This window comes from Sphaerodactylus townsendi, linkage group LG01 (assembly GCF_021028975.2).
Source record: "Sphaerodactylus townsendi isolate TG3544 linkage group LG01, MPM_Stown_v2.3, whole genome shotgun sequence".
NCBI classification, from domain to species: Eukaryota; Metazoa; Chordata; class Lepidosauria; order Squamata; family Sphaerodactylidae; genus Sphaerodactylus; species Sphaerodactylus townsendi.
The window spans coordinates 169,648,279-169,675,165 of NC_059425.1; the positions used below are offsets into that span (position 1 = coordinate 169,648,279).

The 26,887-nt window shown below is 43.8% G+C and overlaps 1 protein-coding gene across 4 annotated transcripts in view; it reads left to right on the top strand.

Moving 5' to 3' along the window:
• The first annotated feature begins 6,753 nt into the window (after window positions 1–6,753).
• The window catches only part of KLHL29 (kelch like family member 29), a 577,596-nt gene continuing 557,462 nt past the window's right edge, over window positions 6,754–26,887 (top strand). For 2 of the 4 annotated variants that reach the window (XM_048499182.1, XM_048499188.1), the window contains exon 1: window positions 6,886–7,017. The gene's annotated coding sequence lies outside the window, so the exon portion shown is untranslated. Of the gene's footprint in view, window positions 7,018–26,887 lie in introns of all 4 variants that reach the window. The other 2 variants (XM_048499196.1, XM_048499205.1) reach the window with 2 other exon arrangements.

Below are 26,887 nucleotides of genomic sequence, written 5' to 3' on the forward strand. Positions count from 1 at the left end.
GCAGAGAGCTGCTGAGGCATAATGCAAGATCTACTTCCAAAATCAGGTCTAAGTCCAAAAAATGCAATTCTTGTAACTGAAAGCTCTGCGGTTTTGATTTTCCCTCGGATCTCCACAGACTTCAGACAGTGGAAGGAGGCACCCGTGTCTTCAGCTTACAGTGTAGGCTGAAATAATTTGTGCAAAAATAATTAGTAAACAGTCTCTCTTCGCCAGTTCCAACAAAAATTTTTCCTCCTCAATGGGTTGTGTAAATTTTCATTATGGTATCCCGTTGGCATGGAGTTTTCTTCTTGGGGAGCAGCTGCCTCTGCAGATTCTCCATCCTGAATCCCACTGGTTACATCAAAACCTTTTACGCTAATTACTTCTGTATATTCTTCTTCAGTGTAAAGGAAGGACAGATGCTTCAAGACCACACTTGATCTTTCTTAGGCATGCACACTGCACATTTTAAAATCTCGGTTGCTGTCAGATTCCCTTAAAACTCCAGGGGAGCGTCTTATTCTTCCTTAAACTCTGCCTGACCAAATTATGTTTGCCCAAATGGTTTCTGAATCATTTGTTTGCACAATATTTTATGACTCATAGTTGAGCATGTGAAGTGCCACAATTGCAAAACGTTGTCCCTTCCCGCGCAACAGAAATAAAACATTTTCAGGCAGGAAATAAAATATTTCCTCCAAGGAATTCTGTGTGGTTTTTAACCCAGAAAGTTTTGTTTCCTGCCTGAAAACATTTTATTAGCATGCTTTTCCTAGCTATTATTTTTGGAAAATGTTTTCACTTGCTGTGCAATCTCTTTAAAACATTTTCCATGCTTCTCTGCAGTCCCCGGACTTTCTCGCTGGTGCCATTTTCTGAGCTCGCACTGGCGGTCGCACACTGTTTTTCCATCTTTTTTTTAAAGGTTTAAAATGTCAGCTATAAATCTAGGAATAAGTTTTTAAAAATAGAATTACCACAAAATGGCAGCCAGGAAGCATTTTCGAGAATGAGTGCAGACAACCGGGGATTTTTGCAAAACGTTTCAGCTTCTTGTGCGGGAGGGGCCATTGTTATATAAGAGTGGTGTTGGTGGTACTTAATTGGTGTAGGTTCAGCCAGTAATCACCATATGATGCAAATCACATAAGAAAAAAGTGTGTCAACCAGTCCAGGGGTCTGCAACCTGCGGCTCTCTACATATTCATGGACTACAAATCCCATCAGCCCCTGCCAGCATGGACAATTGGAGAGCCGCAGGTTGCAGACCTCTGAACCAGTCCAACTGAGTAGGTATGATCTTACAAGGGTCTATTGCAACAAACCACAATATCTCTCATTTTGAGAAGTTATTGAAAAGCCTTCACCAACAATCATTGGAAGATGCTTAGAGATGGATTTCCTCAGTCAACCTTGTCTCCTAGTCACACGCCCTCAATTCATTTAGGAAATTTAAATTCAACAGGCTTCTTCCTTGGTCTTATTTAATATACAAACTTCTTTACAGAGGAGGTTGGGCATTTTCAAAGATTGTTCTTTAGCACAGTGACACTAATGAACTACTTTGTTTCCAAATATTCGTATTTAAAACAATACAATGGCATCAACTGCCATTTTACTATGTCTAGGACCTGGGTAGAAGAGAAAACAATCACCTCAGCTGCGAAACCATGGACAGGACAGAAGAGTTCATGGTACAACATGTGATAGTGCTTTTACTTTGAAGCTTGAATGGGGGAAAGGAGGTCCCCTTGTGGGTTCTTACCTCTTGTGGTCAGGACCAGTTCACCATTCAAGTGGCCATTTTGGAACATCAAACTATTGGAGGACAACAGTGTGAGATGAGGCAACAGGTATAAATTGTGACCATTGCTATCAGTGCCACCTGAGTTTGAAGAATGCAGAGGGAGCACTGCCTGAGCTTTCTTGCAGCTACCTTGGATCCTGGAGCATGACATGTGGGATAACTCAATAACATGAGTCAACCTTTTGTACGTTCATTACACTGAGAAGCTGGAAGGAAGAAACATACTGCTGCTTGTGAGAGAAATGAAATCTATATTCACTTGTCCTGATGGAGCTATGAAATGAATTCATAACTGTTGAACTTTTTTTAAAAAAACCTATCTTTTCCAAATTAAAATGCAGCAATTATCTTTAAATCTTCAGTTTTATTAGTGACTGCATCCAAGGTTCAGATTTTGAACTTCTGGAACCTTCCTCCAACACAAGGAAGCACACTTTGGCAGAGGAGGATCATTTCTTGAGTGGATGGCACCATGGCCATAATGGAGACTTCACCAATATTGGAAAGGAGACTTTGGATCCAACGTCAGGTGCTTGGTGGGCTGTTTTTCAAAGGAGCAATCTGCCCATAGCCCCAAATCTTTTTACCTATAGGTCAAGATGATAAATGAAGCAAGGAAGCAAACATGGGACAGGGGAAGAGATTTGCTTCAGCAAGGAAAACATGAATATTGGAAGATTAAATAGTTAAGCTCTAATTATTTCAGACCTCTCTGTTCTGACCATATTGCTACTTTATAATACTCTTCACAATCATTTGTGGCTATCTGCAAGTCTGAAGGAAGAAGTCCTGTCCCTCTAATTAAAAAGAAGTAAACCAGTGGTTCAAGCTGCCTCAAGGAAAAAGTCATGCCCAGTTGAGTCATAATTTGCATCTTTAAGGCTATTTCCACTTTTATTTCATAGAACAGGGGTCGGCAACCTTTAGCATGCATTGGCCCCGCCCTCCCCAAGCCCTGCCCCCGCCCTCTCCAAGCCCTGCCTTCAGCCAAGCGGGCGGGATAGACAGCAGCGGCAATGCCAATGACGGCAAGTTGCACTTGGGACGCGTCAAGCGGGCCTCCTTCCTTCCTTCCTTCCTTCCTTCCTTCCTTCGGTGTCCTTTCCTCTCCTTCCCAGGTGCCAGACGAGGAAAGGAGGGGAAGGAAGGAAGGAAGGAAGGAAGGAAGGAAGGAAGGAAGGAAGGAAGGAAGGAAGGAAGGAAGGAAGGAAGGAAGGAAGGAAGGAAGGAAGGGGCAGGGAAGGAGGCGTGCTTGCCACATCCCAAGTGCAACTTGATTCATTGGCGTCGCCGGTGCGGAGCCGCAGTACGAGGACAAAAGAGCCAAATGCGGCTCCAGAGCTGTGGGTTGCCAACCCCTGTCATAGAATCCTGGTATCTTCGTTGTAATCAGATGATTTTTCATTGGAAATTGAGATGAAGGCCCCAGGGCCCACATATATGTAAGTCTGCTTCTTCTCATATCATCTTGCCCAACAGCTTTGCTCCTTGATCCATGAATTAGTCCCCTCTGTAGGGTAGTCGTGATGGCTAGATAACAGGGTGTTCACAGACCAGCTTTTCTAGAGTTGTTTGGGAGGCTTCTACTTGAATTTCCATAAATCATTTAAGGTATGATTATTCAGAAGGGCTTTTGAAACTGCCTCTTAATTTTTAACTACACATATATTGTTAGTTGATATGGGTTTGTATTGTATACTATTTTCATCATCACTGTAACCAGTCTTGAGGGGAGCTTGGAACTGGGCTAAAAAAACCCTGCAGCATTAAATAGATAGATAAAAGTAGTTAATTAAATTATGGTAGGTTCAAATTGTTCAGATTATTTTAAGGCACCATGCACCTATAGCACCATGGTCTCTTTGAATGTGTCAGATAATAGACACCCCCTCCCCCCCCCCCCGGTATGCGTGACAAGGATCAGAAGTCTGATTTTTGCAATTTAAGATGAAGGTAAATTGTGAAACTAGGGCCCCTTCCGCACACGCAAAATAATGCATTTTCAAACCACTTTCACAACTGTTTGCAAGTGGATTTTGCTATTCCGCACAGCTTCAAAGAGTACTGAAAGCAGTTTGAAAGTGCATTATTCTGCATTTGCGGAATGAGCCTAAGTCATGAGATACCTTTTAATAAATTTATCAGAATGACATAACTGTTCAAATTTTTGACCTCTCCAAAACTGTTCATCAGGCTGGTTATTTATTTTTTTTAAGGATGTAGATAGGGAAGTAAAAAAAAAATTTCAGGTCATGATCTTATGAACATTTTGTGTGCATCCAATAGCACAATCCTAAGCAGAGTTACACTCTTTGAAGTGTTCAACGGATTTAAACAAATGTGAGTCTATTCAGTATCACACAAGCTAGAATTGGAAAATATGGTTGCTGGGAATGTTTTCACCGTATGTAAATATTCATCAGACTTCATGATGCTGGTCAAAAGATCTGAGCATTTTAAAATGCGATAAATCTGTTTAAAAACTGTTCTGTTTTGCCTGGTAAACACGGTTGTCTGGAATCCTCAATCTGTGTCCTGAAGTCCAGGTAACCTACGTATTGCCAGTAAAGCAAACTGTTTTCTCTAAGAGCCCTTGTCTCTCAACATAAACTGTACATGGATTCCCAAGAATTTTCATTCCACGTCCTCTATCGCTTTGAAGTCACTCTGTGAACATTTGGATGCCGCAGAGAGACTGCCATAGTACTTACCAGGTCAACAACCCCACTGTGGTTTCTCATCCGATTCCAGGTCAAGTGTGTGCAATGGGTAAGTAACTGACTGCTAGGCCAAATAGTGTTTCAACTGATCTTTCTCTCTCTCACTAAAAGGGCCTACGCTAAAAATGGCATGGGACTCGGGAGAGTGTTTCTGTGTGTATGTTCATTAAATAATTCACATGCAAACAGCTCTGAACTTCTGATCCCACACATCACACTGCAGCGTTGCAGCCCCGACGAGTTCAATGTCAAGACACTTCAAACGTATTGTCTACAGGAACGGGATCACGTTTCCCCTTTCCAGGCGGGGCAGCAGCATTCAAGCTAAAATAATTTCAATAGTAATAACAGCCATAATGACAATGTATGTCTGCAAATGTAGAGAGGAGGGGGAAATTACCCACTCAATGCCATCTCCTTGTTTCCTTCCAGCCATAAAAAAAAAAAGTGTTTGTCCTTTATTTAAACCTCTCTCTTTTTCTTTCATTACCCATTTGTACAAGCTGCTGATTTCCATACTTTCCTTTCCCTCATCATCGCTGATTGCTATTATGACTGTTATTCAGACTGACTTTCAGTATGTTCGAGCACATCTGTCTGCACTAGGCAACTGAAGCAAGTGGAAATTCTTTCCCCCCCACACCTTTGGAAAGTATGATTTGATAAAGCTTAAATCAAGGGCTGCAATCTACAAGCCACTTACACTGGAGAAGATCCATGGAAGTCAATTAAACTGCTCTTATTGAACAGCTAGATTGTACTCCTTTGCAAAATATATTCCTCGCTCCCAAGCACTCCACTGAGTGGGTCGGCATCAGAGGAGCTGACAAAAACCACAAACAAAAATGTTGGGAGTTAAACAAGGGCCCCGATCCGATCCAAGCAAGAGTGAAGTGGGCAAGCCAGTTAATTTCATTGGACTTTCATCTCTGCATTTGGATTGTGTCCAGTATAGGCAAGGGTCACGTTTAACACTCCATAGGTGATTTTTAAAAATATTTGGATACACAGTGAAGTTCTAGAGGATATTATCAATTGTTGTGGTACAAAAATGGAATTAATGGGATAAATAGTGTGGGGAGAGGAAATAGGTGGTCAAAAAGCCCCTGCTGACTTCGATTGGGGTCCGAAATCTTCCAAGTTCTTTTTTTCTTCCCGCAAAGTGACCAAGCTCGGTTACTCGGGAGTAAGCCCCAGGGAACCGATTCTCCGAGGAAAGACGCCCAGGATCCCACCCTCAGCCATCACTGACGCGACGAGGAAACGTCGCCTTCCCGCCGGGGCGCTAGGGATCTCCAACAGGGGGCCCAGCGACGGTAGCCCGGGGTTCACGATTCGGGGACACCTGGATCGTGAGGACGCACGGCAGGGAAAGGGGGGGGGGGAGAGAGAGAGAGATGCAGATCTAGCAGCTTCACAAAGCCAGACACGTGCAGTCTCCCCCCTGGGTTAGAAAGTCCACGGGAAGCACTGCACAAGCATGCATGCATCAGCCCGCGATGGAGACCTGCAAGCCGACCCAGTGGGATCAGGTGGCGGCTTTTCTCCTCTCCTCGCAACACCCCCACCCCCAACTCAGAGGCTGCTCCGTTTTCCCCTCTCTCTGGCGGGCATCAACTTCACCCCGGTTTCCCCCCACCCCTGCCCAGCTCTGCATCCCCTCCAGCGGGAAGAGAACAAACCTCCCCGCGCGCAGGCTGGCTGGCTTTCCTGCAGGAAGGATGGATGCATGCATGGATGGATGGAGGGCAGAGCCGGCTGCCTGCAAGGAGGGGGAAACGAGAGCCAAAAAAACCCCCCGCACAGCAGCACGAAAAGGTGGTCTCGGGGTCGCCGGAGGCCAAGCCACCCGGGCCGGCTGCGCGCTCCGGCGTGCAAATTGCCCGCTGCAAACCCCTCCCCATGGGTGTGGGGGGGGGAAAGGTTGGGTTGACACATCGGTGTATGTCGGGGGGAGCTCGCCCCGCCTTCCCCGCCTGGTCCCTCCCTCCCGCGGCCGCGATTGGTTTTGCCCGCCCCTCGCCCGTGCGCCCGGGCCGCCTCCCTCGCCAGCTAAAGCGGCCAGTCTGTGACTCGGAGGGCGCCAGAAGGGAGCATGGTCGCCGCTCCGCAGCAGCTTCCTGCGGCTCTGCTCCTGCGTAGCCAGCCTGCTCGCCGCCGCCTTGCCCTCCCGGCCGCGCCGGAGGAGTTGCGAGGCAGCCCCGGCGGTGCGGGGCTTTGCGCTAAGGCGGCAGGGAAGAGAGGCTGCAATGCATAAGCCGCCGCCGCCGCCTCCTCCGCCGTCGCCTCCTCCCTTCCTCGCCGCTTCCGTGCATCCTCCTTCTCCGCCCGCCTGAAAGAAAAAAAGAAGAAGGGGGGGAAAAAAGAGAAGAAGAGGGAAGCTGCCGGGGTGGGGGGCGGGTTGGAGGAACGGCAGCGGGACCCGCGTCTCGCCCGCCAAGGACACGGGCGCAGCCTTGCGCGCGTCCCCCACCCCCTGCTGCGCGCACCAGCCTGTGGAGAAAGGTAAGGAGCCAGCCGGGAAGGATAGGCGGTATGTGCATCTATATGTGTGCATGTGAAGGGGGGGGGGGTTTCCTTGCGCTCCTTCCTTGGGTGATGAGCCCCCCCTCGCATCCCCTCCTCAGGCAGGAATTCGTCCGGAGAAGGCTCTCCACGCACCTTGCGCGGGGCTCCCTTGTTGTTGAACTGGCGGCTTCGGGGTAAGTGGCCTCCAGTGGCTTGAGCGGCTGGCTAATGAATCCCGTGCGCCTGCGCTCGCCGCCTGGCGTGGAAAAAACTTCCTGCTTGGCTGCTGGGGAGGTGCAAGACCAGAAGCAGTAGCAGGGGGGTGCTCTGAGGTAACAGGAGGGGGGGGAGGAGGCTGCCACCCTTCCCCGGTCCCCAATTCAGCCCCTCTTTTTACCATGCCTTGCAAGTTGGTGTGGGGGGACACCTCACCCCATGGATGTGCATGCATGCATATATGCAAGCATAGGGGGCTACTGCCTGCACACCGGAGCCTGCACATCTTCTTTCCTTTTTGTGAAAGCATCTTCGTTCCTTTTTGTGCAGGCAGATGTGTTGTTTGGAAGGGATCCGTTCTGTAGATGTCTTCTTCTGAAAACGGGGGGGGGGCGCATGAGACGCACACGCCACTGCAAAATCATCCATCATCACCAGAAGGCAGAGGCTATCTTTAATTAAAACTGTCTTGAAAGGAATAAAAAACGACCGGCTCTCTCGCAGAATTAAATTCGCCCAGTCTTTTGTGGGCCGTGTCTGTCATTGCTCGCGGTTCTAAGTTTATTTTGAAAGCGTCGGGTTTATGTAAAAACTGGATTTGCGGAGGGCGTGCAACTTTGAAATATGCGGTCGCTTTCCGCCGCTGTCCAACTCCTTCAACCTGCCTGCCTCTGTTGTTCTTTCTCAAGGCTTCCTCCTGTCTCCCTTTCTCGTCCTTCCGCCCTGTCTGGTGTAGGTTGTCGAGGGATCAGATTGCTTCTGTATTTTGCAGGGTACCTTGGAGACGTTGGGCAGCATTGTCAAAGTTAAAAGAAGGGTGGTTGCGTGTACATCTGTGCACTGGAGAATTTCTCTCAAGAGTGGAATCCTTTTACACCCCTTATTTCAGAGTGAGTTTTGTTGAACTTGGTTGGACTTGTTTCTTAGTAAACATCGCTGGGCAGCACATTTCTGTTGACAGGGGCGTAAAGGTTGCTGGCTTTTCAAAAGCCATGTTGTTTCTTCTCATCCCAATGCACCTCTAACTGGTTGTGGGACTCGAGTGATACTTAGCAATGTGTGTTCTTGGACAGTACAGGAGAGGGTTTTTTTGGGGGGGGGGGTTGGTAGCATTTTCATATTTAAAGAAATTCCAGGGTGACATGCAACCCAGGAGTTGTTCTGTGTTATGAAAATGTGGCCTCTGGCTTTGTAATGTGCCTGAGAAGAGCAATAGATTTGTCAGGGAGCACATACAACACTTACAGGAGCCTTTAATTTATGGATGAATTCATAATTAAAAAAAAATCTTTAGGAACTTTCTTTCAATAAAGCTTTAGAATCTTGTAAAATACATCCCCCCCCCCCCCCCGTGGCAAATTTGTTAAATGTTTTATTTCTCACTAGAGAGTTTTGGGGGCTTCTCAGAGTAATCTGCGGTGGGTTTAAAATGGCAAGTTACCAGCCTTGCTTGTCTCTTACGACTAGCAGTCTGCTGAAACTTTACATTCTCCTTGATAGGTGTTATGATCTGTGTGACAGAAGCAGTATCACATTTTCTTCCTCTGACTCGTTCCTTTTTTAAAATAATCAGCCCAATGTAGTTTCTGTTATGACTGAAATGGTAATTGTATTTTCTTTATAAAAACGAAGTCCAACTATATTTTACCTTTATTCAGCAATCTGAAACTTCAGTTATGCACAGTGGGTTACCTGGTCTAATTTGATGCTGTAACAGGCATTTTATTCTTCTCTAACCTGCCCCTTACTGTGGCTGTCTGTGGAAAGGTTTTTCTCAGTTTGTAACAAAACGCACCACTGGGCTATTGGCGAATGTAGGGTGAACAATCACTGAATGTTCATGTAACTAGAACAGTAATTATGGGATCTTTTTAAAAGGCTGAGTGTGCTTCTCCGGAACGGCTACTTCAACACATGCCTTGTTGAACACAGCGGCCAACCTGGTAAAAGCAGAAGGATGGTTTATTTGTTAGAACTTTCCACCTAAAAATAAACTGCTTATCTGTTGAATCAATGAATATTAGAACCTTATTTGATATAGCTTTAACAAACACAAGCATTTGATGTGCTACTACTGGAGAACTTCCTTCGTTTGTAGGTAGAACTGACTGGAGCCACATACTTACAAGTTTTCCAGGGTACCAAGTTATCTTTGTGAGTTGGTCTTCTTTATCTTAGGAAGCATGCTTATGATATTTTGAGCTTTCTCTTCACAACCAGACCCTATGAACAAACGTTCAATGTGAATTATTGCCAGAGTAGAATATTTTATGGTTGTCATGACTACAAATAGAGCAATGGTTATTGGGTTTCACCTAAATGCAGTGGAGGTACTGGGTTAGCATTCAAGTTCTTTGTTACTTTTAATTATGTTTCTGATGAACATTAGACATTGGAGGCAAACGTCAGGTGTACACATATGGAACAGTGAATTCAGTTGTTGTTTTTAAAAGATTGGTCCCGCAAAACTAAGGAAGGGTAAAAAATCTTCTGCGTGTTGCTAAATGTGTTCTGGGAAGTGGTAGAAGGGTAGAGTCAGAGGGAAACAAAAGACCATCCGGTCCTGCCTTCTGCCCTAAGGAAGAATCATCAGCATCCTACATTTTAGCCCATGTTCTCCAGCGTACAGCTGACATGTGCTACAAGAAAAAGCAGGTGAAATAAAAATCACAAGATGGTTGTAGGGCAGAACACTGCCAGTGACTTCAGTACCTGTCTAGAGTTCGGTAGCATTACTACCATCTGTTCTCAGCTACCTGCAAGCTGTTTAGAACTTGCTTGAAGTCTTTATTTTTTGTCCTTAGTGCTTTGCTGCTGAACGTAATTAGGGCATTTGTTTTTTGTGTACTGAATCTTTCTGTTATTTGTACCTGTCCCTCCTCTTGGAATGTATTTGGTCTTCTGGCTCATTTTGCTTTCCTCCTTCATCTTAATTTTCTTATAGCTCATAAGGAATGTTCCTAAAGGAAACTGGAAATTAAAGAGGCAGCTGTTCCTTACCAGATAAATATACTCTTCATTGTTATTTCCAACATAAGCAAAATTCTTACATTTTCCATATTTCCAGATGTGAAGTTTACAGCCCGGTGCTATACATAGGACTGGGCTGTAAGGTTCGGTCTTAAATGTTTCTTGAATTTATTCCCTTTTAAGAGATAGGGTAAAATAATAATCTGTTCTTGTATGGTATGTCAGGAAAGAACCATCTTTTGAATTATGCTGAAAAATAGTTCTTGTATAGAATTGTCTCCTGTAGAGGCAGGAGGTTTTGAAGTAAGTTGAACTTGGTTTGATATCTTATTGGATTCAACCCTTCACAAACATCCTGTTAGTTTCTGCTTAGTGTTTTTATCTGATTCTAGTTTTGAATTAATTACAAGATTGTGATTTGACTTGATACGAAGCAAAGATCCTTTTTTCTAAAAAAAACCCAAAACCATTTCCATTAAGTATATCAAGCAGTTGTATAATAACATTATACTTCAGCAGATCAGAAAACATAGTAAGTTTTACGTAACTATCTGAACTGCTAGATGTGAAGAGAAAATGTCTGGGAGCAGAAACCTATTCATATAGGCTGAATAGCCCTTTTAATGCCTCATGTTCACTGCCTTGAGATCTATATTTGGATTGAAAAGTGGCATAAAAATGTTCTAAATAAATAAATCTCATAAGTTTTCCAGTATGTTCAGTCACTCTAAATTATTATTATTGTTTTAGCTTTAAACCTTCTGAGCTCTCTCAGCCCCACCTACCTCACAGGGTGTTTGTTGTGAGGGGGGAAGGGAAAGGAGTTTGTAAGCCCCTTTGAGTCTCCTATAGGAGAGAAAGGGGGGTATAAATCCAACTCTTCTTCTTCTTAAATCTCCCCCCCCCCAAAAAAAAAAAATCTTGGTGAGGAACAGGCTAAGAAGAAAGTATTAAAGCTCTATTCTAGATGAGCCACTGTGTTTACAAAAAATATTACAGCATTAGCCACAAATAGACTCTTCATAGAGCCTGCCCCAAAGGTGCATACAGTCATGTGGCAATCACTGAGAGAATTTCCTTAATAATTCTGTTTATGCATTTATAATACCAAGGTGCTACCAAGTACTTCCAGTTAGATAGTTGTGGACAGATGTAAGAAATGTCTCTAGGTATGTAGGGGACAAACAATTTGGGACCTTCTGCATGAATCATGAAATAAAAACCAGCACAAATTCTGGTGAAATAAGACCTGAAAGCCTTAACCGCATCCGAGGTGGCCCATATGCTTCACATAAAATCTGCAGTGCCTACTGAGTATCACAGTAAGGCATATAGCTGCCTGCAGTCAGGTCTGGCTCTTGACAATAACAGTTGTAGTCTTTGCCAGATGTGCCTAATGCTGGCTGCTATGGTAACTTGATTTGCCCAGACAGTGATGGATTTGGGAGAATCCCACGTGAAGCAGAGAGTCCAAGGGAAACAGACCAATTTTTTTCGTTATTGTTTGTTTGTTTATTTACTTTTTAAGCCTGTCTTTCTTGTTGAGACTCAAAGTGAATTACATGGTGTCAATCCAATGCAGTCAAATGGCATGTGAGATCTCAGAAGCAAAGGAACAGGACTAGAAGGCAGTGCCAAAAAGTATCAGACAGATATGTCAAGTGATGTGTGACCAATTACAACTTGAATTGTAGCATTTATTTTGTCTTTATTTGGTCACTGGCCAGGCAGGCTCTAAGTAACCCCCTACTGAAGAACTTTAGTTTGGAGGGAAATTAAATTTCTAGATTGCTACTGTGAAAATTTACTTGTTCCGTTCCTCCATCTCAATCGGTAAGATTCTAAACCATCTGAATGGAGGAGAAACAAAGAACTCTGCAGATTCTGATTGAAAGGTAAAGGGGCTCTGAGAAAGACTGTATTTGTATCTCCCCACCAGTGGCACTGCTTGAGCAATCTTACAGTTACTTGCCAGGTAATGCGGCCACGACAGTCAAAAGTTCATGGTCAAGAGTACTTGAAGTGGCAAGACTAGCTTTCCTGCCCAAAAGCCTGAATGGCTGAAGTCTAAAACCACCCTGTCCGCAAATAGAAGTTTGGATGTGATGACATAACTATTGGTGGAATCCACATTTTGTGCTTTGCTTTTGAGTAGTAGTTGAGCATACATCTGATGGTTTGTGGTCATTCAGCACCACTTCAACAAACCAGCAATTATTGTAGCTGACAAGGCTCCAGCCTCTTTTGACTGACTTAAGCTTACCAGATTTGAACTAAATCTAAGTGCGCTAGTTGCTGCTGTCATTCTTCTGTGTATAGATTTGAACTAACAGAGGATGATTGAGGCTGCAAATTCTCATAACGGACAGAGAACGGTTCCATTTGAAAATGATAAGAGGATAGATATTAAACCAAAAACTCTTTGATTATGTTTGCTGTGATTGAATTTCATCTGTTACAGCACAATATTTTTATGAAATTCAATGCTTATGCACTTGGTGGCATCGCAAGTTGAGCATCACTCAAGATCTACTTATTTTTCTCTCCCACTTCATCTGCCTCTTGGGGTCTCTGTTAGCCAGTGAAATCAGTACGAAATGTGAGGGAAGACATCTGAGAGAGCTGTTGCAGCAAGAATAAACAGGGTTCTTATGGCACCTTAGTTTCTGTTCTAAACTTGAGCTCACTTTGTCAGATACAGTGAATTGACAAAGTGAATCTGAATGAAGCTGGTTCAATCCCATGATGGTTTAAGATAGAATTAAAAAAAATAGTTCCACAAAACTCCTGTGTATTATTGTCAGCAGGTACAGGCATGTCTCAGCATTCACACAAAGAAGTTGTCATGGTTGTGGTATACTGTACCCACTTCCTGATTCTTTTCCTAAACACAAAAGGCTGTTTATTAAAGTGAAATGAAAGGGAGCGGACATGCAAGACCCCGTGAGCCTGCTTGGCTAGAGGAAATAATTTTGCAGTCTCAAGAGAAGAAACATTTATCTGTTGAACTGTCAAAAACTTTATACCAACCCTCCATCTCTCATTCCTTCTTTTGGAAAGCTTCCCTCCCACCCATTCATCCTTCACATAACCCCTTGCCGTTGCCCTAAGCAATAAACACATGATGGTAGCTGTCATGGGTTCCTGATTTGTTGTGGAATGACATTCAGAACTCTACTGTTGTGTTCTGTATTTAAAGAGGCTTCTGGTACGGGTGGGTCATTACTGAAAATTAGACAGATATCGATGAAGGTGTATGAATTGAATGCCTGTTCTTATCTTGGTGTTCCACGCTGCCAAGGTATTCAACAGGTATATAGAGATATTGCACTGTTGATACCTGTCCATACAGTCCTTTAAAGAAGAGTCTTTGGACTTTTGGGAGCCATAGTTGTGTGGGCAGGGATGAAGTAGAACATTTTCCAAATCAAGACAAGGTGCGCGGTGTGGAATAACTGGATTCTTTACCATCCCTGCCCATCCAGATTTCAAAGCATTATATTTTATTGAGGAAGAGATAACAATGAAGACCACCCTCGACTCCTTGGAGGAAAGATGTAGTAAATGGTGGTAAAGCCCCATCTGTTGATATCTGATCTCTTGTAAAACTAAGTTTATAACTTCATAATTACCATATTAAAGAGACTGGGCAGAACATAAACGTCAGGCTCCAAATCAAAATACTATGTGTAGTGGATGATGATTGTAAAATAGTCCTGAGGCAATTGGAAATGGTATTTGAATTACTGATCATTAATAGTATTTCCCAGGTCTGCAAAATAGATTAAAGATTGTCCTATGGTCTTATTCTGTATCTGAGCTCTGTGATGTAGAGTAGTAAGCTACAATACTGCAGTCAAAAGCTTTGTTCATGACATGAGTTCAATCCCGACGGCAGTCAGTTTCAGGTTTCTGGCTCAAGGTTGACTCAGCATTTTACCATCTACGGTTGGTAAAATGAATACCCAGCTTGCTGGGGGTAAAGTTTAGATGACTGGGGAAGGCAGTGGCAAACCACCCTGTAAACACTGTCTAGTAAATGTTGTGATGTGACAACACCCCATGAGTGAGCAGTGACCTGATGCTTGTACAACCTTGTACTACCTTTACTTTTGTATTCTTATTCTAAAGCATGAGGTCTTGTTTCAGAGATCTTTTAAAAAACCTTGTTTTGTCATAGTGATTTTTTAATGGACAAACTTTATCATTGATATTTGCTAGGTATTACTGATGAAAACAATGGGCTTGCCAAATAGCTTATTTCAAGTGTATGTTGACAGTAAATAGCTTCCCTGCTGCTTCTGAATATATCACTTTTTTTTGTGGCCAACCGTGTTTTCACTGAGCTATAAGAAAACATGTTTAAATCTGTGAGGGGAATACCTAACTGTATGGGACTGGTTCACAGATTTTCAGTTGTTCAGTTGGCATAAGAGAGGCCATTCTTCACGCAGTATGTTTTGAAGCAAAGAGGGCAGCTCAGATTATAAGGCAAAGATAAGATGGGCAACGGCTTCAGTTTGCTCTGAAAAATGGAAAATGAACAAACTGACTTTAAAATAGCCATTTTTAATTGATTCAGTTATGGTACTGAGTGACTGATAATACTTAGAACACATTCTTTCTACATTGTATGTATAATAGCCTCTTTAAATATGTCTACTGAACCAGACTTTGCTTTCTTTCTTATCTGACTTATTGTGATTATATTTCACAGAACACACACATGCACACACACTGCTTTATAGTGAATCAGACCTTGGTATTGTCTAGTAAGACTGATAGTGGCTCTCTATGTCAGGCAGAGGCCTTTTGCATCGCCTGCTACCTGATCCTTTTAACCGCAGCTGCCTGGAATAGAACCTGGAATTTTCTGTATGCTAAGTGGATGCTGTATGACTGAGTCATGGTCCCTCCCTGGATGCTATAGTCAGAATTCTGAACAAAGTGTTTTCATTCTTACTAAAAAGAAGAAGAAGAGGAGTTTGGATTTATATCCCCCTTTCTCTCCTGCAGGAGACTCAAAGGGGCTTACAATCTCCTTGCCCTTCCCCCCTCACAACAAACACCCTGTGAGGTAGGTGGGGCTGAGAGAGCTCCGAGAAGCTGTGACTAGGCCAAGGTCACCCAGCTGGCGTGTGTGGGAGTTCACAGGCTAATCTGAGTTCCTCACGTGGCAGAGCTGGGAATCAAACCCGGTTCCTTCAGATTAGATACACGAGCTCTTAACCTCCTACGCCACTGCTGCTCACAGTTTTCCTACTGCTTAGGGAAAATCCTTGAAAATATGAGGTGGTTCTGAAAAAAAACTGAAATAGAGGCTGGTCTGGACCTGCTTTCCAGGAGATAATGTATAGACACAGTCCTTTGTCTCTTTGGCTTCAGAGTACTTTCTCTTAAGTCACGGAACTTGCTAAGTTGCCTGTTCTGGAGTGAAGAATTCCAGCAGTGAATGTACGTGTGCTAAAAAGTGTTCTTTTCATTTAGTTCATCCAGTTCTGCTTATTAAATCACAGTATGCCCAAGCGCATATGGACACTACATTTGATTACTAGAATTTGTGATCTGCCTTGAGTCTTTGCAAAAGACAGGCTATAAATGCTGTTAAATGAATCTATTTTCTGCTGAGTGAATTCTGCAGGCTTTAAAAAAAGAAAGAACAAAAGGGAAAGGCACAAAGTGTCCAACAGACTGTGGTTTAAATTTGTATGTGTGTAATGAATCCTTTGAGAGACGTTTGATGCATTTTGCAGTTAGTCCTGGAAAAAAGTGGGAAAAGTAACCTAATGTCCAGTTGTAAAATAATAAACAAGTGATAGAGTGGGAAAAAAATTCTAGCATTTCTCTGTATCAGTGTTAGTGTACACCAGATGCGAGATCTTTCTCTAACACGTAACAAGCTCATTCTGTATTAAATATTGGTGAATAAAACATGGCAAATTCTATTCTTTTTGCCAATATGTCCTGGAGCAGCTCCACAAAGTAATATGCAGAAAACAAGCTTACCTGCCGTAAAATGGGAGATGTGTGGTATTGGAGGTCAAGTCCATATAAGCATCTCTGAAATATTACAAGAGTTCTGAAGTTAACAGACAGGCACGTCGCTTTTTGGAGCGTGAGACTTGTGAAGTCTAAGATGCACCTAATTTTGTTGTGCCGGATTTTAATCATACACCAATGATATCTGAACCTTGCAAGAGACTTATTGGTGCTCATTCTAACAAACTTGATGTGCATCATAATTCAGATAGTTTTTTAAAAAACACCCTGGACTTAAAGTGTAATTTAAGAGCTTTCCTCTCAGATCCGTAGTGATGACTAATTAACAGAGGAATTTGGTCTGATTTCCAAGCAGATGTGCCTTTTCACACCTTGCTATAAGGTTTTTATTTTTGAATTGGATGAGGCTCCAGGAGTGGATTTGATATCTCAGCAGGGTGAAAGAGCTGAAAGGAAATCTTTGTTTCAGCCCAGTATTTCAACATGCTGGTTCCTTAGTGATTAAAAAATGCATAAAATTCAAATGCTATCATATTGTACCTTAACAGGCATAGCTGCACTGCACATCAAAAGAAAAGAAGTGTTCCACAAAGGTTTAATTGATTTTTTGTAAAAAAAAGTTATAGTATATCCATTTGTTAAAATGCTCACGTGTTGAAACAAACGCAGCTGCGTTTTTCTCGTGGCGGAGGGAAAGGATAATATGTTTAACAATTGTATGTGAAAATTTAAAAGCATAGAGGCTGTGAATGTGGTTCTCCATTAAAAGTTGTCAGTCTTGCTCAAACGAGAAATGCCAAGTCGGGATGAGACGATCTTTTAGCGATGCTAAATATGATGGAAGCAATTATGTTATTTTTAAAGCATTTGGGAAAAACAGCTCATCCTGTAGTTTCATGGCTAGCAAAGCATCAAAGCTACTTTTCCATACAAGATTGTCAGACAACCACACTCTCCCCCCTCCCCTATTTATTTACATTTATTACCCACTCTGTCAGGACAGGTTACATTATAATTATACATCATTAATATAATGACAGTAAAACCCACAATATTTCACCGAAGAACGTGTGGAAGGAACAGTTGGTGTTGGCAGTGAGACCCTGTAGAACAGATCCATGGTCTCCCTCTGTCGGAACCTGAATCTTTGGTTTGGAAATAATAGCCGAGGAAGAAATCTTTCATAAGGCTGTGTAAAGATATATTAACAAGTAAGCAGGAAAGATGCAACAGCCCAGTTACATAAAACAGTTCCCTCTTCTTCTTCAGTGGCTTAGTAGGAGAAAGCATTGTTGAGAAATAGGGTATAGAGCCTGCCACGCTATTGAGAATAAAGGCAGAACTTATCTTTGCATAGCCGCAAACACAGAAAGGACTGGAACCAACATTTTGTTTGCTACAAACAACTTTTAATCCGTTTAGTTCTAGGCCAAACAGGAAGATAAATTGAGGGATATATGGAATCCTCCACTTGCCCTGATGATGAAAATCAGCAATATACAGCAGGCTCTGACAGTGAGTGGTGATGGTTCCTTTACACCCTTCTAGGTGGGCCTTCTCTCGGCAGAGGCGTAGCTAGGGAAAATGGAGCCCGGTGCAAAATCTGAGTTTTGCTTCCCCCCCCCCCAATGTTTGTTTGTGTTTTTTGTATTTTTAGTGTTTTTTCAGTTTTTGGCCTGCACGGGATGCAGTTTTTAGGCTAGTAGCATCAAACTTTCAGGGTATCTTTAGGAGACTCTCCTGATGATACCACCCAGGTTTGGTGAAGTTTAGTTCAGGGGTCCAAAGTAATGGACTCAGACAGGTGTAGCCCCCATCTCCTATTAGCTCCCATTGGAAACAATGCAGGATGGGGCATCCCCTCTGGGAGTCCATAACTTTGGACTCCCTGAACCAAACCTCACCTAACTTTGGTGGCATCATGAGGAGAGTCCCCCGAAAACTCCCTGAAATTTTGGTGCTGCTAGCCTAAAAACTGCGCCCCCTGCAGGCCAAAAACTAGAAAACACTAAAAGAGACAAAAACCAAACCTGAAATTTTTGCTGCCCGCCCCCCCCCAGGTGTGCGCCCAGTGCAACGCGCACCCCCCTTCTGCCTTGTAGCTCCGCCTCTGCCTCTCAGCCTTGTCTTCTCTATATTCATTAGCTTGGTTGCTTTTGTCTGCTGTTTATTAGGCCAGCAGACCCTTCATATCTGTCACCCCTCAGGTGGCATAACATGGGAATTATGAAAATTAAGAGCTTGTCCCCTCCCCTTTCCTGGGTCAGATGTCTCCAGAAAATAGATACCCCTCAAAGTAAAGGTTCCTTTTTTATATGGATGCTAGCATGTTTAAAGACAAAATGCAATGGGCTCTAGAAAACTGTTAATCTGTTAATAGCACCCACTGAAGGAGCCAATCCCTCTTTACTTTCCTCCCCCCAAGGCCCCGTGTCACTCTTCCACCAATGTTTCAGAAGGGTCAAACACTTCCAGTTCTAAAGACCATTGACAAATGGTAAACATTGGCCTTTTCTGCACAAATTCCCAAAATCATTTCTGAAACATTTTCAATCTCTCCCTCCCCTTTACCATGATGTGTATGTGCATTTACCTCCTCAAAACTATTCCTGGCCCCCATTTTTTGATTTCTCTCTTTTTGTTTGAGTACATTATCCAATTCATGCTTTACAGCAGGGCGGTGTGATCCTCTGCATCTCTTACAGTCCATCCATTGAAGATTAGTGCCTCCCACCCCTTTGAAGAAACTCTGTTGAAATTCTGGGGAAAACAGGCAAGAAGGAACAGAGAGTGAGCTCACAAAATGGCAAGGAGGACTTTTAGGGAAGGCAGAGTGCCATGGGAAACAAGAGACCTCACAGGTAAATGAAGCCATTTTGAAAAGGTTTCAACTGAAGATTTGTTTTAGAAGGGCATTCATTTAAAACATTTTGAGGCTGCCAGTAAAACATTTTGGGGTAGATCAGTTGTGGAATTCCGCGGAGGAAATGTTTTATTTCCTGAAAACATTTTAAACTGTGTGAGGAAAAGTCCATTAACACGTTTGGCAGCTATCTTCTCCCTCTTATACATCCCCTCTCCACACACACTCCAGCATCCCCAAAAATGCAGCAGCATTTAGCACCCAGAAAGAGCCTTACTTCCTTGGAAGGTATCCGTACTCTCTCATTATTTTCTTTCTGTGCTTAAGTAGTGATTTTAAGGAATTTCTCTGCTACTTTTTCTGTTTTTTGGTCCATGAACATAAGGTAGCTTAATGCAGGACCCTCCCATCCAGCCTCTGAACTAGAACCCCCAGTGCCCGCTTGTGCAAAGTTACTCCAGTCTAGGCCCAATTATTTCAATGGGTTTAGACTGCAATAAACTTTCATGGGTTGGCACTGCCAGCCTTGCCTAGGTTTTGCCAACTGTGTGATGTGAGAAGTGTCAAAAGCATTTGGATGCATCCTTCCTAGCTTTGGGAAGTGTTTTGAACTCCTTAGAGACAGAGGACTCCCCCATTCCCTCTCCAGCCAAGTATGCCTTTCTGAGACAAATTCTCTGTTGGGGAAGAGGAGGATGGGAGAAGTCGGTCTGTGTCTTAATGACTCATCCCTCCAACCTGTTTGCACGACCAGAGATTTTAATCATAAGAGCTCATCTCTGTGTCACGGTACTGCTCTCATCTGCCCTACCCTTCCCCTCTTCCCCTCCTTTTTTACCTCATCTTCCATTTTGGGCCCATTACCCGTCTTTTGCCACCTGCCTATTGTGCTCCTTTCTTCCCACCCAATGGGTGGCTCTCAGGGTAGGCGAACCTCATTCTCCAGCGGGGGTGGGCCCCAGCAGCAGTAGGAAGAGCCAACCATCAGGTTGGTGATAGGAGGCTTTTGTTCGTCACTCGCACCACAGCACAGGCACCCTGGGCCTTGTCTGGTCTCCTCCTCCTACCTTCATGCAGGATTGAAAAGCCGATGAGGGATAGTGTTGTAGGCACACTGTTAGAAGTCCCCACTATCTACACAACACAGAGGCGTTCCTCCCATTGGGCAAAGTGGGCAGTTGCCCTGGGCGCAGCCCTGTGGGGGGCACAGGTTTGTTTGTGGGATTTTTTGTATTTTCAGTGTTTTTCCATTTTTGGCCTGCAGAGGGCGCAGTTTTTAGGCTAGCAGCACCAAAATTTCAGGGATGTTTTGGGAGACTCTCCTGATGCTATCACCCAGGTTTGGTGAGGTTTGGTTCAGGGAGTCCAAAGTTATGGACTCCCTAAGGGGGTGCCCCATCCCCCATTGTTTCCAATGGGAGCTAATAGGAGAGGAGGCTACACCTTTGAGGCTCGATAACTTTGGACCCCCTGAACCAAACTTCACCAAACCTGGGAGGTATCATCAGGAGAATCTTTTACTGATACCACCCAGGTTTTGTGAAGTTTGGTCCAGGGGGTCCAAAGCTATGGACTCCCAAAGGGGGTGCCCCATCATCCATTGTTTCCAATGGGAGCTAACAGAAGATGGGGGCTACACATTTGAGGGTCCATAACTTTGGACCCCCTGAACCAAACTTCACCAAACCTGGGTGGTACCATTAGGGGAGTCTCCTAAAGATACCCTGAAAGTTTTGTGCTGCTAGCTTAACAATTGCACCCCTGCCAGCAGGCACCTCCCAAATTTCCCCAGATTTTCCTTTTAAATTCCCCCCGCCTTTGACATGGATTTAAAGGGAGAATCTGAGGTCCCCAGTTTAAACATTGCAAGTGATGCTGTTTCAGGGTGGGGGAGAATCAACCCCAAAATAGCATCACTTCCAATGTTGTTTAAACTGGGAGCCCCAGATTCTCCCTTTAAGGTGGATTTAAAAGGAGAATCTGGGCTCCCTAGTTTAAACACCATTGAAAATGATGCTGTTTGGGGGTGGATTCCAGCATCACTTGTTTAAACTAGGGAGCCCAGATTCTCCTTTGAAACATTGAAAGTGATACTGTTTCCCCCACTTGGGGGTACTGGATACAACACCATAAAATGTTTTCATAGCAGTAATAAAACATTTTGAAAGCATTTTGAAAATGTTTTCCAAAAATTATTTCTGCTGTGTGGCATGGCTTATTGCTGTGCTCAGAGTTGTGAGTTGGGGCATGTTCTAAAATGTGATGGTGACTTTGAAACAACCTGGTGTAAAAAATCATTGCTTGGTCACAGTGGGGGAGGGTGGCTGCCCATGGGGGGCGCCAAACTCCAGTTTGCCTAGATACGCAACTGGGCATAGCTACAAGGGGGGGTACGCGTTGCATTGGGCACGCACCTGGGGGGGCATCAAACTCAGGTTTTGCCCAGGGCTCCAGTTTGCCTAGTTACACCACTGACACAACATGAAGTGCACTTCATGCTATGGTCCCGTTAGATTAGTTGAAACCCCATTCAGTGGAGCAGTGTTGATAGTGCAGGTGGTGGAATTTATTTTTACTTATTTTTTTGACACCAGTTTGTCTATTTTAACAGGGCTGATTTCAGGTTTTAAGGGGTCTTGGGAAGAGAGTATACATCCCTTCGCCTGTGCCCTCTACCAGGACACCGGCTCACACCTCCTTTTCGGCCCCCATTCACATACCTCACAACTACCTGTGTATTCTGCCTGCTCACATCTCCTTCCACCTCACATGTTGACTGTTGCCTGCATGTCCTTTCCTCAATAGCACTGGACAGTATTTATGTCAGGGGCACCACTGTGGTGCTGTGATTGTAAGGAGCACTTTTTGTAACACCTGTACACTTTTCCTAGGTAATGCTGGGTAGAATAGTAGACAACAGCTAGAATGCTTGTACGTGAGTGGGTGAAGGAAGGAAGGACATGTAGGCAGAGGTCTGCAGGTGGGGATCAGTGTATGTGGGCCTTACCAGAATTTCGGGCCATAGGAGATGACCCCCTCAATGTATGCTGAAGTCAACCCTACATTTTAACGTAATCAGCTTTTTACCAGCTTAATATTATGCACTTTTAGGGGGTAAGGGGTCCTGGTTTGAATAAAAAATTCCAGTTGAGAAAGTTAAACTGATATGAATGGGGATCAGCATCTTTGCCAACCAGGCTATCCCAGGTTTCATTGTGAGTTTTTCATAACATCCGTTGTATGGTATCACACTTCTGAGTTTCCATTTTTATTCCGAGAGACTACAAAAAATGGCAAGCAAACTTTTGATGGCATCTTGAAACTTATTTATGAGTGTGCCACCATCAGTTTAGATTAGACTTTAAAGTTAAATTTTAAATTGTATTTATTTTTCTGTTTCGAGTGTACTGTGTTGCCATGAAAGATTAGAAGCCGCCCTGGACCTGTAAGGGGAATGGCAACATATAAGTCAACCACATCATAAAACAAACAAACAAATAATAAATTTGAACTTTCTGCATAAAATATTGTATGTCTTTGTGCAGTGGTGGCCAACCTATGTCACGGGTGCCAGAGGTGGCACTCAGAGCCCTCTCTGTGGGCACACGTGAACAGAGTTTGTCGTGGGTGGTGGTGGTGGAAAACCCCACTGATTTTCATGGGAAGAACTAAAGCATGATCCTTTACCTGGGAGTAAGCTCAGTTGCTGGCAATGGGGCTTGCTTCTGAGTAAACCCTCCTAGGGTTGTGATTCATCCATTCGAAGCGTTGCACGGTTGCTTCACCAAGCTTACTCCCAAGTAACGCGCCTTGGAGCCTCTTTCTAAACTAAAACCTCAGTATTCAGGTTAAATTGCTGTGTTGGCACTTTGCGATAAATAAGTGGGTTTTGGGTTGCCATTTGGGCACTCGGTCTCAAAAAGGTTCGCCATCACTGTCTTAGTGGATTGAGGGGTGGGAAATAATTTTTGGATCTCCTGTATAATGTGCCTCATTTTGCTTTAGTAAATCTAGGTGCTTGCAAAACTCTTTAACTTATTTTTTAAAGGAGCAGTAAATCTGGGAGATATAAGGAATAATGTCTGATTTTCAAGAAAGGGAGCAAGTTTTGTCATTAATCGTGGAAGTATTAAACCTGTACTCACATCAGAAACTTCTAGTACTGCTTCCTAAAACACTGAGGACTGTACTTCCCTTTCCTGATGTTTTATGTGGTTTTTTTTTTTTTTACTGGCACCACCTTTGCTTTTAATGATGAAAATAATTCATGTACTGTGTAGGCCAGCCATTCTCAACCAGGGTTCCGTGGTACCCTGGGGTGCCGTGAGCATGTCCCAGGGGTACCGCGGCAACACTACCACCACCACCCTCATTTTTGTGGTGTTCCCCACCGGCGCCAGCAAGGACATGGAGCTGGCCCATGGGGCAGGGCCTGCCACAAGGTCAGCAGCCACACACACCCCCCCCCCCAGTGCTTCCCTTCACCCTGGGAGGGGAAGGAGGGGTGTGTGGCAAGCAGGGGCAATGGGAGGGGAAGGTGGAGGGTGGCGGCAGGGGTACCGTGAGATATGAAGAGTGAGGTCAAGGGTACCCTGACCTCGAAAAGGTTGGGAAACACTGGTGTAGGCATAGGAGGATCTTTTTAATTTGAAACATTGTTAAAATCCATCAGGCATGCTCTGCTTCCCATCTGCTATGAAGAAAGTAGAGGTAGGCCCTATTTTTTTTAGTGTGTCTTGAGAGATTGGAGTGGACATTCACTGCCTTGAAAACACATTATTTTCCAGGTCAGCAATCAAATCACTTCTATTATACTTAACATTTTAAGCCTCTCTTTGTACTTAGGAACAACTGTAATCACTTGCGGAGACTTCCTTCTGTCTCTCGGCATGTCTCTCATGTCATCCATTTTAAAGCCTAAATATTTGTTTAGTGGCTTCTAATGCAGCTAGCTAATCAGTACGTCTTAAAGCCCTGATGTTGCCTGAGTGCTCTACAGCAATCTCAGCACTCACTGAAATATGCAAGAATATATTGTCTGTCTGACATTGCTTTGGTGGACTGGGGTCTCTGAACCTGTACCAAGCCGTAGAAGAGGAGAGTAAATGAAAGAGTAGACAGCATGAACGCCAACAATTCGTGCTGCTTTTAATTTTCAGTCTGGAGTTTAGCGTTCTTTTAATATGTATAGAACTTTTAAAGTTGCCCCTAGAAGGCTTAAAGAAGTACTTTCATGACGTGGTTGCTGCTGAGAAGTCAAGATGCTCAGGTACCTTTTCGTACTGCAAGTGGGCTTCTATGTGGGTGTGGTAGGCCTGTCAACTTTCACGTGGGCCATCCAGGAATTAGAGCGCCCCTAGAGAAAATGGCTGCTTTGGAGGATGGACTCCATGACATTATACCTGTCCTCTCAAGGCTCAATTCCCACATCTCCAGAAATTTCCTATACTGGAATTGGCCACCCTAGGTTTTGGCCAGCAATTAAATAGGATTGTGATCAGAGGTGGGATCCAGCAGGTTCTCACAGGTTCTTGAGAGTAGGTTACTAATTATTTGTGTGTGCCGAGAGGGGGTTACTAATTGGTGATTTTGCCACGTGATTTTTGCCTTCGTTGCGCCCCTCCTCTCAGCAGGCGCGTGCAGAACTTGAAGCAGTCTAGCAGGAGGTGCACAGGCGTGCATGGCCGCCTGCGCCTGCGTGCATTTGTTTCCCGCCCAAGGACTGGCGCAGCAGCTGCGTCCTTACCACAGTCCCGCCCAGGAATGCCCCGCCCCTGGAATGCCTGGTCACGCCCCCTCTGTGCCCCACCCAGCCCCATTGGCGCTACGCCACAGTTTGAATCTCACCACCATGGGAACCTGTTACTAAAATTTTTGGATCCCACCACTGGTTGTGATAGCAGGTTTTACAGTGCATGGTTCTGTTAGTGTTTATAGAAAGGCAAACAAATTCAAAATCACATCCTGTGTTTGTCTTCTTTGAGGATGAGGAAACGAGGATGACACAATACTGAAAATTCCCAAGACTTTTAATGCCCAATGGACCTATCTTCTATCCATGGAAGGCTTCAGCTGTATTTGTTGCCCTTAAAGTGTGCTAGCAACTGCTAATAATTCTAATATTTGGGGCTTTGTCTGATATATATGCATTGCCCGAAATAAATTCCGGAATAAAATCTATTAAGGCAAATGGAGTTCCTTTTGGTGCTAGATAATCTTAAGAAGCAGGCCTCATATTTCTCAAATCCTCCAAAGTTAGTCTATTTCCTGGTACATTTCTTGCCTTTTTAAACATGCAGTTTTTGATTAAATTCCTGGTTGGCAGTCAGAGCTCTGCAGTCTTATCTTTCTGTGAGCCGAAGCCAAAAAAGAGAAGTTACAGCTGATGACTGTCTGAACCATTATTTTATAGAAGTGAAACAATGGTATATGCAGGAAACAGATAAAAGTGTTCTGAAAATGTATAAGTGGCAGAATTGCATTTTGGAACCTCACATCTGAATCCGAGCTGCAGGGAAAAGGCACTAGCTCTCCTTCGTGTCATCAGATCTTATTTATCCTGTTCCTCATAATTTCTAGATAGAAGGAAATGTTTTCTAATGTAAAAACATGTGTTTTATATGCTAAAGGGAAAGGACCCGGCAGCAAGCCCAGTTAAATTTTATTTTTGCTTTTATAATGTACCTGGCACCTATAAAATGACTAAAGTAGATTAGCATCAGAAAATCTCATTGCCTAGGGGACAGTCAAAGTTTGGATAATTAACTGCTTACGGGAACAGAATTTCTCCTCTAGCATTCCAAAGGGAGTTCTGTGGAGGTTACGCAGTGAATTTGGGCTAGACGGGAGATGTGGAGTATAGATATTGATAATGAGGACTCTAGTTAAATATTGTTCCCTTTTAATTATTTGTGATGATACGCATGTGTTTTCAACTCTTTTTAAAGACCTCAGGCATATCTTTACTTACTCCAACATGGATCCAGCTGCTAATTTTTCAACCATGCATGGGTATTGTTCCAGTTTTTCTTTGTAGAGCAACCAAATGAAAGAGACTACAGGTCTCTCTGGGTTTTTTCCCCCCATGGCTGTCCTACAAGGAGCAGAGAGCATGTTTCTTTCCCATTTATAATGACAACAACCTTGTGAGGCAGACAAGACAAGCTTTTCATCTCATTTAATTTTTAATTTTGTTTATTAGACTTAGTAGGCTGCCCCTCCCTTTCAGGCTCAGGGAAGCTTACAGCATAGTTTAAAATACATACAAACATCTACAAATATCAGAACATTCCAGTAATTCAACCATTTCAACAGATCCAAGAGGCAGATGTCACAGTCCTACTGAGGTATTGCATATATCTGTATCCCAGCAAGTGTGAGAACAAAGGAACCAAGGAGAGGTCGGAAAACGGTCCATTGGTACTTACCCTGAAGGGGCCTTCTCCTGGACGGCGATGAGGGCATCTTGGCCCTCCCTGGCGTCATAGTCTCCAATACAAAACACCACAGCTCACCTTGTTAGAATTTATAGCTAATAGTTAAGTTAGACTTGGAGTTCATTACATTTACATAGTGTTCACGTTTTTGTGTTGTTTCTTCGTGTTGTTGTCATTACTTCCTGTTTATTTTCTGAGTTTCTAAGTCCTGCTACACTGCTACGTCAATCAGATACTGGGGATCTAGGATCGACACCAACCCAACACAGGAAGTGACATCATTTAGTCCTGCCTCCCTGAGTATAGGTTGGAAATCACCCATCCAAGATGCCTGAGATCGCCTCCAGGAGAAGGGAGGGGGGAAGGAAAGGAAGGACAAGAA